The sequence below is a fragment of the Colobus angolensis genome, unplaced genomic scaffold (genome assembly GCF_000951035.1).
Source record: "Colobus angolensis palliatus isolate OR3802 unplaced genomic scaffold, Cang.pa_1.0 Scaffold153, whole genome shotgun sequence".
NCBI lineage: Eukaryota > Metazoa > Chordata > Mammalia > Primates > Cercopithecidae > Colobus > Colobus angolensis.
In genome coordinates this window covers 8,054,599-8,070,691 of record NW_012114633.1, presented here as the reverse complement: position 1 = coordinate 8,070,691, position 16,093 = coordinate 8,054,599, and positions in this window count along the sequence as shown.

Here is a 16,093-nt window from a genome sequence, read left to right as displayed (position 1 = left end):
AATCAAGTTATGCTACATATGGAAAATACTCACCAATTTCAAAGATAGTACAAAAGCTGGTAAAATGTTTAATTATATGGATATCTATATGGATTACATGTTGAAGTAATCAAGTTGAAATATACTGAGTTAAATAAAATACATTATTAGAATTGAAAAAAATTTAAAAGACCTATAATATATTCAAATTAATAAGTGAATTTGGCAAGTTTCTAGAATCAGTATCTGTATACAAAAATCAATTGTATTTCTCTACGTTAGTGGTAAATAATAAATACTTAGAAATCATCGATTCAAATAACATTGACAAAGTATAAAATTTCTGTGAATAAATCTAAAGGAGTGATATAAAGTTCTACACTGGAAACCACATGCAAGTATTCAGAGACATTTTTTAAAACTTAAAAGTTTATGAATAGTAACATATAGTAATGTAAAGATGGCAATAACTCCCTCGAATTACTTTATGTATTTACAGTAATGTCAATCAAAATTCTAGCATTGTTTTTCAAAATTTAAAAGCAATTTTGACATTCAAAAGTGTTGACTACTTTTGAGTCAATGCTAGAGACAAATAATAAAGTTGTGATAGAGACAGCAGACAGCCAAGGGTCCTTGGCGCAATCCCACCTTCAAGCCTAGAACAGCCTGAAGGCTGAAAAATCAGACTGCTGGTCCCGATGAAACCCAGGACCCAGAGGGAGAACTGCCCCTGTTTGTCTGCCCTTTCTGTACTGATTGTTTCTGAATAATCCCCACATGCACACTGGGAGAATGGGTGGAGCCACGGGAGGTTTGCTCCTTGTGCAGAGGAAAGGAGCCTGGTCTCTTCAGTTCATGCGTGTGGTGGTGGGGTATTCAATACGTGAGGTGGGAACCTGTTAGCAGGGCCTCTTCTTTTTTGACTGAGAGTTTTCGTTTAATAAATTCCTCTCTCCTCACCTTTCAATGTGTTTGTGTGCCTAATCTCTGCTGATCATGTGACAAGAACCCAGTTTTAGCTTAACTAAGGAGCAAAAATTCAGCATCAATTGGAGGAATTACTTTCTGGATATCAGTACCTATTTTTAATTATGTCAATCAAGACGTGGTAGTACGGTTTGAAGGAAACCCAGATAAACCAGTGGAGTTCTCAGATAAACCAGAAGGAAAGGTAGTACGGTTTGAAGGAAACCCAGATAATCCAGAAAACAGTTCTCAAAAACACTGCCTCCGATACCATGGTAGATGTGACATGCGGGACAGTAAGAAAAAATAATATTTACAGTAAGTTTACTGCTTTTCCCTTTGAGGAGTGTTATCTATTCCCTTGCCTTGGGCAGGGCAGATCTTGTGACTTGTTTTTACCAATAGAAAGTAACACACACAGACCTCAGTAGTTTTGAAACTTCACCGGGTGGAAGTGTTTCAATCTTGGGGGTATTTTGAGACCACCATATAAAAAAGCAATCAAGCTTATCAGTGAATAAAGTGCTGAGTGGAGAAGAACTGAGGAACCTCAGGTGACAGGGAAGCCATCTAGGACAATCTCATACCCTGAATGATGCTGTATGAATGAGCCCAGCTGAAGGCAGCCAAAATGCTACCGAGACAACCCACAGAATTATAAGACATAATAAGTATTTTTAGAATATGTGTAAGTTTTGTAGTGACTTATAATGCAGCAATAGACAACTGATAGAATTAGTAACTAGGGGAAGAAAATAAAGTCACGAAGCAGTGCAAGCACACCAAAAGTAGAATGAATAAAATATAATAAAAAAGATGGAAAGTACAAAGTGTTGGCTGGCTGGAGTGTAAATTGTTGCAATCACTTTGGAAAAGTCTTTGGCAGATCTACTAAAGTTGTCCATATGTGTATCCTGTGACTCATCCATTCCACTCATAGGTTTAGACCTGCTAAAAAGGCATACATATGTTTTCCAAAATGTGTGTAGTAGACTATTCATACAAACACTATTCATAATAAGAAAAAATTTAGGCCAGGCGTGGTGGCTCATGCCTGTAATCCCAGAACTTTGGGAAGCTGAGGCTGAGGCAGGTGGGTCCCTTGAGCCCAGGAGTTCAAGACCAGCCTGGGCAACATGGTAAAACCCAATCTCTACAAAAAATTAGCTAGGTGTGGTGGCACATGTCTGTAGTCCCAGCTACTTGGGAGACTGAGGTGAGGGGATTGTTTAAGCCCTAGAGGCAGAGGTTGCAGTGAGCCCAAATCACACCACTGTGCTCCAGCCTGGGTATCAGAGTGAGACTCTGTCCCCATAAAAATAAAATAAAATGTAAAACCCTAATTTATACCAACAGTATATAGATAACTATGTTGTCCTTAAACAAGGCATATGGAAATTAAAAGAGAGTAACTGCTATGCTAAACAGAACAGATGAATCAATATAATGTTAAAGAAGCCAGATACAAAAGAGTGTATACTGTATGACACTATTCATCAAAAGTACAAACACAAAATTAATGTATGCTACTCTAGCTTAGAATAGCTGTTAACCTTAGGACGGAATGGATAAGAAGTGGCACAAAGGGGAATTCTAGGTTATAGACATTTTTATCATTGGTTCTTGTTACTTTCTGAAACTGTAAAGAATCTAACAAGTGTGTACTTTTAATTGACAGTTTCATATTGACTAACGATGTTCACTATTTTTCATGTGCCTATTTTCCATAAATCTCTTTAGATCTGTTCAAATCTCATACTCACTTCCAGTGGATTTTTAGGTTCCTTATTGTTTATGTTTAAGATTTTATTATATATTTTAGATATAAGTCCTTTATTAGATAAAATTCCTTAGCAAGTATTGTTTCTCAATCATTCTCTAATTTTTTGTTTTTTTTTTTTTCAAAAAGAAGTTCTTAAATCCTCCTGCTACCTGTTTTCAAACATAAGATTTTAATAGAACAAAGCCATACTTAAGTTACATATTATCTATGGCTGTTTGTGTGATACAATGGCAGAGTGAAGTAGTTGCAACAAAGGCAACAGTACTAAAATATTTACTAGCTGATCTGCTAGTTTACAACTCCCTGACAAGATATACAGTACATTATTATTTTTGCCTTACATAATGAATTATATTTTAGAATAATTAAAAATTTAAAAATAATTAATATATTATTATTTCTCTCTGAAATAGTATTGCACTGTAAAGATATGAAAAAGTATATACACATATGTGTACATGTGTGTGTATCTCTCATTTGCCTAAAGAACTTCTTTAACATTGCGGATTAGGTCTGCTGGCAATTAATTACTATTTTTGTTTGCCTGAGAGTCATTAATTATTCTTTACTTTTGAGGATTATATTTACTGTTATCGATATCTTGGTTGACAGTTATATTTTCTTCCAGCCATATAAAAATATCATCCTTATTGTCCATTTTATTCTTGTTGCATTGTTTCTGAGGAAAAATATACTTTCATACTGATCCTTATTCTTTTCTACATAATGTGTCATTTTTCTCTGGCTTCCTTTAAGAATTTCTTTCCATCTTTGGTTTCACAAGTGTGAATACAATAATCCCAGATGTGTGTGTCTATGTGTGTGTGTACATGTGAATATGTGACTCTGTACATACATGCACACACACACTTTGGTTTGGTGTGCATTCTGAGTGGTGTTCACATAAATGTATTTCAATTTGTGTAAAACCATCTAATTTTGGTCATTCTTCTTTTAAATTTAAATATTTAATGCAGTATTTTTCCTTAAATCTCTGTATTTCATTCCACCTATTTTTGTATGTGATGTTTTTAATATAATCAAGCTGTAAATGTTACTAAAGTTCCATTTTTTTATTTTCCCATTTTTCAAATCTTTTATTGGCTAGATCATTCTGTGAGCATCACATCTGAAATAGTCTTCTACATTTATTATCAAACACAAGCATCAAGACATCAACATTATTTTTGTTATCATGAATAATGATCTCCAGTTACTGGCTTTTGTCATTTGTGAAACATTCTGTTTGTTTGTTTTATCCCCAATATTCATGTATGTTTCATGAAGGCAGGAACATGGCAGTCTTGTTGTCTGTTCTGTAACCCTGCCAGAAAAAACAACTCAGTACAGAATTCATTCTCAGTAATATATTTTGAATGAATGATTATAATACACTTTTAATACTATTTGTATTTCTGGTCACATTAAATTTTATGAGCTTTCACTTTATTTTCAGAAAAAGTAAACTGATTTGATCTGTTATTAAATTTTGTATCAATCTATAGACCTTTGAAAATTTTCCAAATTTACCGTTCAACTTTCGTTATGTATTTCTATTCCATTTTGAATGTTGTTTTTGAGGTCAGGAATTATTATTTCCTAAATCCTGAGTATTTTTAGAAATAGACTTTATATTTTTAAATAATTTGAAATAATCATAAATGGATTATTGCTTACTTCAACATTTGTGACATTGTTTTAAACATACTGAGATAAACAATATTTTATTCAAAGACAAATTAAACTTACTATAAGCTCATCTTATTCTGTAATAATCTAAAAGGTAGTAATAATACAAATGAGGAAACAAATTTCTACCCTGTCCAATTATTATTAGCTATGTCTTCAGAGTACTTTTTGATTGCTTATTAGTTTTTCATTCTATTAAAAACTATATATCATAAATTATTTTTCTCTCCTTACATAATTTAGGCTGAAATTAGAAACATATAAGTTCTTATCACGTTTTGTACATAATATATAAGATTTTAGAAATCCATTTAGCCCAAATTTCTGTCATAACAAAAGCATCATGTGTTTTTTATATTTTTGTTTACCAATTAATTATAACTAAATACATATTTTATATCTAATAAAACTTAATACATTGAAAAATACCCAAGATACATATTATTTAGGTAAATGATTATACAACAAAGTGTTGAAAGCCTAAATATTTAAAGAGTTTCAATATGATTCATTAGGGTATTGAGCAACTTGTCCAGAATATTTTTGAAAACAATTAGATTACTCCATGAGCATTATAGTATTAATAAAATGCTGTCTTTAATGATGAACAAGTTTAGCAAAAAATATAAACTATAATTAGGTAGTAGAATAACTCACTGTGTAGCTGTTAGAAAAGCTCAATAATGATACGGAGTAATTTTTGTTACTCTATGATACACTTCAATAGAAATAAGCTCTAAATAGATTTCTATACAATTAATAGCTTATTTTAGCTTATTTTAATTTGAAACACAGTACTGAAAATTCTTTTCTGATTTTATACATTTATCAAGGATTCTGAGACGTATGTACCTGCAACTACATATCTTAAGGAACATAGGTGAGCAATATTCATTATTGGCACCAAAATAACAAAATGGAGCCTAGTAGTGCAGCATTTAATTAAAACATTATTTAATGCTGATAGTAATAGAAACTTGGTACATTAAAATATAAGTCAATAAATTTTAACTTAAACTACAGATATTGCATATGTAGTTTTAAGAACAGATCTGAACTGTCACCCAAGGAACACCTGTAGCATGAACGCACAGATACTTAAGTGGAACACCATTCACACGAAATTATTTTACTAATGTTATTTATTGACTTTATTAATAAGTCCTTTCACATCATTCAATTCACTTTTTATCTGAAACTCTTTTTTGCATTAATATAATTATTGCCTTAAATTAGGCTTAAATAAATTAGGTACGTATAACAGTCAGTCAACTAGCATAAACAGCTTTAGGAAAAAGTCCTGAATCTTGGCAACTCAAAAAGTGGAGGAAGAATCGTTCAGGTGTTAGCATTACTCATTCATTGGTCTCATAAACTTCGTTTAAGTTAGGTTGGGTTGTATTTCAGCGTAAGTAGTATATATTGTCTCGTGTTATGCTGGGAAGAGATTATTGAAGGGAAAAGGAAAGTAGCCACTAATGGATATACATTATCAAGGAAGTTACCAATGTAGGTTACTAGAATAGAATCCCACTGGAGCCTCAGAAGTGCAATGTAAAACACTCCTCTCAGAGCTATATCACCTGAGTAGTAAGAGACGTGGGGTATTTTTTAATCATCTTCTGTCACTCATTGATTGTAGAGTAATCACTATGAGTGCTAACTACAGTACTTCAAGCCTGGTTTTGAGGGACAATGTGAGACCTGAAAGAATGAGAAAGTCTCCCACAAAGGAATAACGGTGATGGGAATTGAATGTCAGCACAGTGTTAATGGAAGTGCAACATACGAGTAATTGCCCAACCTTTTCACTCATTTGCATTTTATTATTTCAAAATTACTTTAAACTTAAAAATATTGCAAGAATAATATAAAGGACAGTCATATATCCTTTCTTCAGATTCACATATTAACGAATAAAATAAAGAGACTGAACTGTACCAAATTACAAGAAATTAAAGGTAGCACAGATTATATAGCAGAGTCTAGATAATTTTTATTACGTATTACTAATAGAATTGGTTTAAAAAGACAATTCTGACATAATTATATTTTCTGAATTAGAACACATACACATTTACACATGAGAATAATGCAAATAAAATATTTAATCACCATCTCTATTGTATTTCACTCTCTGAATTTTATCCAGCTTTATGTCCTAAGGTTGAACTGGTTAGAGAACTAGGGAGAAATTGATTTCAATAAGAGATTCATTTTATAAGGCTGCCAAAGTTACAGCCCATCCATATGCTATCCAATTATAGTTATCAGCTGTTAAATCTTACTGCCAATCAGAGAATATTTAACACTTCAAGAAGTAATGAATGTTGAATTCATGCTAAAGGGAAAAATGTGGAATGTTGAACGATAATAAAGGTTCCCAGTTAAAGTTTAATTATATAAAGGAGCCAGAACAAAAGGAAACCCAACAAAAACAACTTTGGTAGCAGTGAAAGCTGGGAGATACGTGTTTCTATATAACATACCTGATTAAAGATGATACATGAAATGCATTTACATTTAAAATAAACAAAATTGCATTAGATAAATATCTACTTAGCAGAATTCAAGCTAAGGCCTTCACAAACCTGCCACATGTTTACAAAATACAAAAAGAAAGGATAGCACCAAGTGGTGACTACACTCAACAATAATTTGTAGTATATTTAAAAGTAACTGAAAGAGTATAATTGGAATGTTTGTAACACAAAGAAATGATAAATGCTTGAAGCGTTGGATACCCCCATTTACTCTGATGTGATTATTACACATTGTACCTCCTGTATCCCATAAATATATACACCTACTATGTACCCATGAAAATTAAAAATAAAAAAATTATAAAAAATGAAAAAGAAGGAAGAAAAGAAAGAAATAAAGGAAGGAAAGAAAAAGGAAGGAAGGAAGGGAGGAAGGAGGGAAACTATATCTATAGAAATTATCCTCAGGCGGCCGGGCACGGTGGCTCACACGTGTAATCCCAGAACTTTGGGAGGTTGGGGTGGGAGGATCACCTGAGGTTGGGAGCTTGAGACTAGCCTTAGCAACATGAAGAAACCCCATCTCTATCAAAAATACAAAATTAGCTGGTCGTGGTAGTGGGCACTTGTAATCCCAGCTACTTGGGAGGCTGAGGCGGGATAATTCCTTAAACCTGGAGGTGGAGGTTGCAGTGAGCCGAGATCGCGCCATTGCACTACAACCTAGGCAACAAGAGCAAAACTCCATTTCATATATACATATATATCCATCCTCAGGCAAGAATGAATGAATATTGAATTCAGAAGTGAAATAAGCTTTTATTTAAATCAAACATTCTGTTCTGCTCTTGGAAATTTTAGACAAGAAAATTGTTTTCAGAACCATAAAGTTTAGAAGATTTCTAGAATAGAAAAGAATGAATGAATAAACTGAGAGCAAATCAAAACAAACAAAGGTTTTTGAAAAAATTGTGTCACACAATGAAAGAGAAGAATATTAAGCAGAGTATCACATGGGTTTTGCTTAGGGGTGAGACAAAATTAGTCCTAAACTAAATGCTGCTGTGCTTCAGTCAAACAAAGTTTAGAGGCAAGAACTGATAGGATAAAACCAATTCCAAGTAACTTACAAGTTTCCAAAAGTTCAAGAATATTTTTAGAAATATAAAATATCTAGCACACAACAATGAAAACTTAAAATGTCTAAAATCTAACAAGAATTACCAGACATAAAATGGCAGGGGACCTGGTAGAGACATGGTGGAAGTGGGTGGGGGAAATATGTATACATACACAAATACACACACAAAATATCTAGGGATGAAAAACTAAATTGTCTAAAATGATAATGCATGAGATGGACAAAAAGCAAGGGCAATATATGGAAAGCAGTTAAAAATGTGGTATTTATTCATCCAACCATATTAACAATCGCTTTTAATATGAAATGTCTAAATATACCAGTTAAAAGAGAGACTCAATGGGATTAAAAAACACAAGACCAAACTACATGTTGTCTATATGAAACTTTAAATATAATATCATAAAGTAAAGGCTTAGAGAAAATTATATCAACAGAAATCAAAAGAAAGCTGGAATAGCTATATTAATCTCAAACAAAGCAGAATTCAGAGCAAAGAAAATTATCGGGGAGTAACATTATATAATGATAAAAGGGTGAATTATTCAGAAAGGTACAAAAATCCTTAACATGAGGTGATTAACAATGGAACATCAAAAAATGTGATGCAATAACTAATAGAGCTGCAAGGAGAAATAGAAATATCTACTATTGTAGTTGGAGATTTCAGTACTCAACTATCAGTAACTGACAGATTCAGCAGGCAGAAAATCAGTAAGAACATGATTGAGTTGAACAGAAGCATGAATCGGTCGGGCACGGTGGGTGGCTCACACCTATAATACTAGCACTTTGGGAGGCCAAGGCAGGTGGATCACCTGAAGTCAGGAGTTCCAGATCAGTCTGGCCAACATGGTGACACCCTATCTCTACTAAAAATGCAAAAATTAGCTGGGCGTCCTGGCAGGCACCTGTAATCCCAGCTACTTGGGAGGCTGAGGCATAAGAATTGCTTGAACCCAGTAGGTGGAGGTTGCAGTGAGTGGAGACCACACCACTGCACTCCAGCCTGGGCGACAGAGAAAGATTCCATCACAAAAACAAAAAAAAAATAAGTCAACTAGATCTAGCTGACTTCAGCCAAAAACAGTAGAATATTAATTTCTCTCAAATTCACATGAGACGTCACTAAAATAGAGCACATTGTAATCATTAAAACACACTTTAACCAGTTTAATAGATATCATACACAGCATGCTGTCACACCACAGTGGAATTCAAATAGAAATAAATAACAGAAATAGAGCTGAAAAATCCCCAATATGTAGAGATTAAATAAGATAATAAAGTAACGCATGGTTAAAACAATAAGGCTCAAAAAATTAATAAGTATTTTGAAATAATGAAAATTATAATACAACTTTTTGCGGGATGTATTGTACAAAAATGCTTAGAGAAAATTTTGTACCGCTGAATGCATCTGCTAGAAAAAAAAAAAAAAGATAAAATTAAAAAACTTAAGTTTCCATGATAACAAATTAGAACGAGAGAAAATTAAGTAAAAAATAAACAAAAGAAAATATATAATAAAAATTAGGGCAGAAATCAATGAAATTGAGACTAGGAAACAATAGAGAAAACAACCAACCTCAAACTGTTTTTTTTCTGAAAAGATCAGTAAAATTCAAAGCTCTAACAAGGCTACCAAACAAACAAAAAGACACAAATTACTAATACCAGAAATGAAATAAGGGTCATCACTACTGATTCCCTGAACATTAAAAGGATAATAACAGAATTTTATGAAAACTATATGCTTATAAATTTGATAACTTGTATGAAATAGCTTAATTTCTTGAAAGATACAGACTACCAAAACTCACACAAAGAGAAGCAATCTAAATAGTCCTGCATCTATTAAATAAGTTAAATAAATAATTTATATCTTTTCAAAACAGAAAGAACCAGGCCCAGATGGGCTCATTTGTGAGTTCTACCAAACATTTAAGGAACTGTCTTAACTCATTCAAAAATCTTAATACCAAATGAAGCAAATAAATTACAAGAGAAAGTATAGACCAATATCTATCTCTCTTGAACACAGATGCAAAAATCCTCAACAAAACATTATCAAATCAAATATAAAAATGTATAAAAAATTATCCACCATATATAAGTGAGATTTATTCTAGGTTGGCAAGGCAAGTTCATCACTAAAAAATTAATACAAGCATACATTAGCAATAATGTGGGTTTAGTCACAGGCTACTGCAATAAAGCAAATATCACGATATACCAAGTAACACATTTCTAAAAATTTTCCAGTCCATGTAAAAGTTTTGTTTATCCTATACCATAGTTTGTTAACTGTGCAATAACATTATGTCTAAACAATGTAATACTTTAATAAAAGTTATATCATTGCAAAAATTGTGATTGATCATCTGAGCCTTCAATGAGTCATAACACTTTTGCTAGTGAAGGGTCTTGCCTCTGTGTTGATGGCTGTTAACTGATTAGGGTGCTGATTGCTGAAGGCTAGAGTAGCTGTGGCAATTTCTTAAAGAAAGACAACAATGAGGTGTGCCACATCAATTGATTCTTTCTTCTATGAAAGATTTATCTGTAACATGCAATGCTGTTTGATAGCATATCCACAATAGAACTTATTTTAAAATTAAAGTCGATCCTTTCAAACCCTACCACAGCTTCATGGACTAAGCTTATTGAATATTCTAAATCCTTTGTTGGTATTTCAACAATGTTCACATTATCTTCACCAGGAGTAGATTCAATCTTAAGAAATCACTTTCTTTGCCCAGGAATAAAAGCAACTCCTCATCCATTCAAATTTTCTCATGAGATTGCAGCAGTTCAGACCCTTCTTCCAGATCCACTTTAATTCTAGTTGTCTGGCTGTTTGCAACAGATCTGAAGTTACTTGCTGCAGTGAAATCTTGAATCACTGAAAGTCATCCATGAGGGTTGGAATCAACTTCCTCCAAACTCCAATTCATGTTGATATTTTTACCTCCTCCCATTAATCACAAATGCCCTTAATGGCATCTGGAAAGAAATACTTATTTCTTTCCAGAATGTTTTTATGCTTTTAATTTACTTTTCCCAGGTTCATCAGAAGAGTCACTATCCGTGGCAACTACAGCTTTACAAAATATATTTCTCAAGTAATAACACCTGAAACTCAAAATTAGTTTTTGGTCCATGGACTGTAGAATGGATGTTTTGTTAGCAAGTATGAAAACAACATGAATCTCTTTGTACCCCTCCATTGGTGCTTTTGGGTGACAAGGTACATTGTCAGTGAGTAGTAATATTTTGAAGCAAATCTGTTTTTGTTTTTTTTTTTCTGAGCAGTAGGTCTTGACACTGGGCTTAAAATATTTAGTAAACCATGTTGCAAACAGATGTGCTTTGTTTGTTTTTCCATTTATAGCGCACAAGCATAGATGTAGCATCATTGCTAAGGGTCTTAGGATTTTCAGAATGGTAAGTAAGCTTTGGATTCAACTTAAAGTCACCAGTTGCTTTAGGCACTAGAAAAAAAGTCAGCCTGTCCTTTGAAACTCTGAAGCCAGACATTGACTTATCCTCTCTAGCTATTCGAGTCTTAGATTATATCTTCTTCCAATATAAAGCTGTTTTGTCTACATAGAAAATATGTTGTTTAGTGTAAACATCTTCATTAATGATCTCAGCTACATCTTCTGGATAACTTGCTGCAGTTTCTGCATCAGCACTTGGTGGTTCATCTTGCACTATTTGTTTTGTGAAAACAGCTCCTTTTTTCCAAACTCATTAACTAATCTCTGCTAGCTTTTAACTTTTTTTCTTTGGCTTCCTCACTCTATAAGCCTTCATTGAAAAGAGTTAGGCTTTTGTTCTGAATTAGGCTTTAGCTTAAGGGAGTGTTGTGACTGGTTTTATCTTTTATTCAGACCACTAAAACTGTCTCAAGATCAACAAAAAAGCTGTTTCACTTTCCTATCATCATGTGCTCACTGGAGTATCACTTTTAGTTTCCTTCAAGAACTTTTCTTTTTCCTTCAGAAGTTAGCTGTTTGGCACAAGAAGCCTAGCTTTCAGTTTATCTTAACTTTCAACATGTCTTTCTCTTTATGCTTAATTATTTCTAGTTTTCAATTAAAATGAGAGATATGCATCCCTTTCCTTCACTTGTATACTTAGAGTTCATTATAGGGCAGTTAATTGACCTAATTTAACATTGTTGTCTTTCAAAGAACAGGAAGGCCTGAGAAGAGGGAGAGAGACAGGGAAATGGCTGATGAGTTGACCAGTTGGAACACACATTCTTATTAATTAAGTTTGCTGTCTTAAAGGGGCATAGTTCATGGTATCCCAAAACCATTAAAATGGTAACATCAAAATTCAATGATCACAGATCACTGTAACAGATATACAGACAATAATAATGAGAAAGTTTGAAATATTGCAAGAGTTACCAAAATGTTATACAGAAACACAAAATGAGCACTTTTTTGGGGCGCAGGGGGCAGGAAATTGGTATTGACAGACTTGCTTAACACCAGATTGCCACAAACCTTCAATTTGTTAAAAAGAAAGTAATATCTATGAAGTACAATAAAGGTAACTGAGGTATACTTGTAAATATAAGTCATCACATCAACAGGGTAAAGAGAAAAAAATTATGCTGTCATATCAATAGATACACAGAAAGCATTTTCTAAAACCCAGTACTCATTAATGGTTTTTAAAAAATCAATACCAGTTACAAATAGAAGAATACTTCTTCAACTTGAAAAGAACATCAACAAAAATATTACCACCAACACCGTACTGATGGTGAGAAGTTTAATGCTCTCTCTAATAATGGGAACAAGGAAATGATGTCTCCTTTCACAACTCCTGATGTGCATGATACTTGAAGTCTAGCTAATGCAAAAAGAAAATAAAAATAAATAAAATCTATATTGATTGTGAAAGAAGAAATAAAACTGTATTTGCTTACAGATGTTATGTTTGTCTATGCAGAAAGTCCCAGAGAATCAACAACAACAAAACCTACTAGAACCAATAGACAATTTTAGAAACATCGCAGGATACCTGTTAACATACAACAGTTTATTATTTTTCTATATACCTGCTAAGACCACTTGAAATTTTCAGTTGAAAATACAATACCATGTACATTAACACCAAAATATGATGAGTACTTAGATATAAATATAACTAAATGTACACCTGAACTGTATGAGGAAATCTACAAACCTCTGATAAAAGAAATTTTAAAAATCTAAGTAAATGGATAGGTATTCTATGTTCACAGAAAAGGAGACTCAACATGTTAAGAAGTGTCTATTATTTTCAAAGTGGTATTCAGATGCAACACAACTTAATCAGCCATATTGTGGTAGCTGAATACCTGATGTTAGAGTTTATGTAGAAAGATATAAAACTTAGAATAGCCTGCACAATATTGAAGAAGAAGAACAAACTCAGAGGAGTAACACTGACTTAAGACTCTCTATAAAGATACAGTAATCCAAACAGTGTGACTTTGATAAAATAAATAGATTATTAAAACAGAATAGAGTGTCTAGAAATAGCCCCACACAAATAGCCAACTGACTTTGACAAAAAAGCAAAAATATTTCAATGGAGAAAGAATATTGTTTTCAACACATGCTAATAGAACATTTAGATGTCTATATGCAAAAAATGAATCTAGACACAGATCTTACATCTTTCACAATAATTAACTCTCAACAGGAATCATATACCTAAATATTAAACTTGAAACTATACAACTTTTAGAAGATAACATAGGAGAAAATATAGGTGTCCTTAGGTTTAATGATGACCTTTTTTTAAAATAGATTTTAATTTTAGAGCAATTTTAGGGTTACAGTAAAATTAAGTGAAAAATACAGAGATTTCCCATACACCCTCTGAGCCTTACATATGCACAGCCTCCACCACTATCAATATCCTGCATAGGAGTAGTACATTTGTTATAATCAATGAATCTATAATGACACACTCACATCACTCAAAGTTTATTGTGTACATTAAGGATCACTCTTGGTGTATTATATTATATGGGTTTTGACAAATGTAAGGTAATATATACCCACCATTATATTATTATACGGGATAGTTTCACTGCCCTAAATATCTTCTGAGGTCAAACTATTTATCCCTTCCTCCACATCAACCCCTAGCAACTGCTAATCTTTTTACTCTCTCCATAGTTCTGCCTTTTCTAGCATGTCATATGGTAGGAATCATACAGTATGTAGCCTTTTCAGATTGGCTGTTTTAATTTAGTAATATGCATTTAAATTTCTTGCACGTCTTTTCATGGCTTAATAGCTCATCTCTTTTTATTGTCTAATACTATTCCATTGTCTGGAAGTACTATAATTTATTTGCCCATTCACCTACTAAAGGGCATCTTTGTTGCTTCCAAATATTGGCAATTATGAGCAGTAATATAAATATTTGTGCATAGATAGATTTCCGTGTGTACAGAAGTTTTCCACTCATTTAGGTAAATACCAAGTAGCATATACACAGTTACATAGATGCATAGGCAGGCGCGCACGTGCACACACACACACACACACACACACACACACATACAGAAGTAATACAAATGTTTTAATTGAAATAAAAAAAGTTCCTTCACAATAGCATCAAATAATAACAAATAATTAAGGATAAACATGACAAAACACATATAAGACCTAAACATTTTATTTACATTAATTACAGTATTACATTTATTTACATTGACTACTAAAAAACATTGCTGAAAGAAATTAAGGAAGAATTAAGTTAATTGAGTGATATATTGTTTTCACGCATTAGAGGCTTCAATATCATTAAATGTCAGTTACTGATTAACTTATCTATAGATTCAACAAATTATATATAAAATCCCAACAGATATTTTTGTACTAATTGTAAGCTTTATTTTAATTATCTAAATAATAAACATCATGTGGAATAATTGGGGTGTATTTTAAGGTAATTCAATTTGTTTCTTTACCATCTTTCTCCCTAATACCAAGTTACTATTTTTTTTAGAATAATCTGCTAAAAATATGGCCTACTTATTTTTTTCTTTTTAAAAATTGCTCACAGTTTTTCAAAGCTAAATTTTGTAATTCATTTATTTAAAATTACAAACAACTTTCAATCTCTCTTAACCATGCTATTATGTTTTAATTCAGAGAAATGTTATTACTTTCCAATTATTTTATTTTTCTCTTCATTTTCTGGGTTTGAAAATATTCCTAGAAAAATAAGATTTTTTTTTTTACAGTGATCCTAGTTCCACTTTCCAAAGATTGCTCTGCTATTTTCTTACTTACTTTCAATTGTCTCACCTTCGTCTTAGTTCGTTGCCCTTCACTTTTAACCTAGAAAAGAGGCTGGGAATAAAAGGAGATTGAATTCAGCAAAAAGATATTATGTTGTTTCTTTTTCTAACATTCAAACTATACCTAAAAGAAATGTATTACTCTTGTGCTATATCCATGTTTCCTTTTCTCATCTCCAAATAACTCTCTCTAAATCAAATGCAGAAAAGGAATGTAAGCAAATAACCTGTTTGGTCAGTATTAATTTGATATTACTAGTGTTTAGAAAAATGGACAAAGTTTTTTTTAATCTTATGACTAAAATTTTCCAGACTGAAAAAAAAAAATAACTGTTTCATCTCCAAATCAGAATACGTAGTATATTTTAGCTGTAGAATTTTTGACATATAATTTTTTTCACTTGAAATAAAACCCAATTACAATAAAATGTTCATATGATATAAGTCAATTGTATTTTAGTCTTGATTTATTAATCTGCATTGGGCAGCTCAACTTTAACACATGTAGTACTGCTTCAAATACAATACAGTGATATTATAAATAAGACATAAAATTGTTATAATGCTAATCTCATGATTGTGAGAATAAAAATTAAATTATTCTTAAAATTAAATTAATTTATTTGAGAGAGATTTTTCAAAGATTTAAACAGATTCTTTGCAGCATTTTTGTCTCTAAAAGTGAGGTGAATTAGATGAGCCTTATAATTATTACCAGATTTTTC